The sequence below is a fragment of the Melopsittacus undulatus genome, chromosome 1 (genome assembly GCF_012275295.1).
Source record: "Melopsittacus undulatus isolate bMelUnd1 chromosome 1, bMelUnd1.mat.Z, whole genome shotgun sequence".
Taxonomy (NCBI): domain Eukaryota; kingdom Metazoa; phylum Chordata; class Aves; order Psittaciformes; family Psittaculidae; genus Melopsittacus; species Melopsittacus undulatus.
Window position 1 is genome coordinate 36,694,438 of NC_047527.1, and position 1,277 is coordinate 36,695,714.

The window sequence follows — 1,277 nt, forward strand, 5'->3', positions numbered from 1 at the left end:
CTGGACACTGAGCCATTGACCACAGCTCTTTGTGTGTGGCCATCCAGCCAGTTCTTTATCCACCGAGTGGTCCATCTGTCAAATTGATGTCTCTCCAATTTAGAGACAAGGATGTCATGTGGGACAGTGTTGAACGCTTTGCACAGGTCCAGGTAGATTACATCAACTGTTCTACCCCTGTCCATCAGTTCTGTAGTCCCATCATAGAAGGCCACCAAATTGGTCAGGCAGGATTTCCCCCTAGTGAAGCCATGCTGGCTGTCACCAAGCACCTTGTTGTTTTTCATGTGCCCCAGCATGCCTTCCAGGAGAATGTGCTCCAAGATTTTGCCAGGCACAGAGGTGAGACTGACTGGTCTGTAATTCCCCGGGTCATCCATTTTCCCCTTCTTGAAAATGGGGGATATATTTGTCTTTTTTCAGTCATTGGGAATTTCACCTGACTGCCATGATTTTTCAAATATGATAAACAGTGGTTTAAATAAAAAAAAAAAAACAAAGCTCCAGATCCAACTCTCAGTGCCAAAAATCAGTTTAATATACAGTCCTCTAATAGAGGACATATCAGATATTAAACTGATAAGAACAGATACTACACTTGATCTTATCCAAAAGGTTGAGAATAGATTCAATAGCTAAATAGGACTGTAATCAGCTCTTCTTGTGTTCTGCTTCTTTCTACTTTAATTTTTCTGAAAATGTTGGCTGACTAGCTTTTAAATAAGTACAGACCAAATTGAGTCAGGAAAAATAAAATGGTATTTAAGTATGAATATTTTTTTTTTGAGTCTGTGTTCAATATTTGTGTGTGTGTATATATATGTATGAATATATATACACATAAGGAGCACTTTTTGGTACAGTGGTGATTTGTCTTTCACTAACTAGTACTATAAGTCCAAAGTATTTCTTTGATTGTGACCTTTAATATATTTTTTTTCAATTTGCTGTTTAGCAGCTGACTTTAACATATTTCAAATAGAGCTATTTAATATAGCCCATTATAATTTTCAAAACCTCATCATAATCTATTTTTCTAACAGGGTCACCTTTAAGATATGATGAGATGAATGTGTTTTATTAACATCTTTTTATAAGGATGTCTGATTGAAAGCTGCATTTTTTAATCCATGCGACTTAAAAAAATAATCATACACAGGTGTAAAAAATGAAAAAATGGGCTATTCTTGGATAAAATTATGCTCTCTCTACCACTCGTCTTCTGTCTTTAATATTTTGTAATCTTCTACTGGCAACTTACTCTAAAAGGTGTCTAA

General features: G+C 35.8%; 1 pseudogene; it reads right to left on the reverse strand.

Moving 5' to 3' along the window:
• Positions 1 to 427: 427 nt before the first annotated feature.
• LOC115947117 (uncharacterized) lies at positions 428 to 628 on the reverse strand (annotated as a pseudogene).
• Between the last annotated feature and the right edge of the window lie 649 nt (positions 629 to 1,277).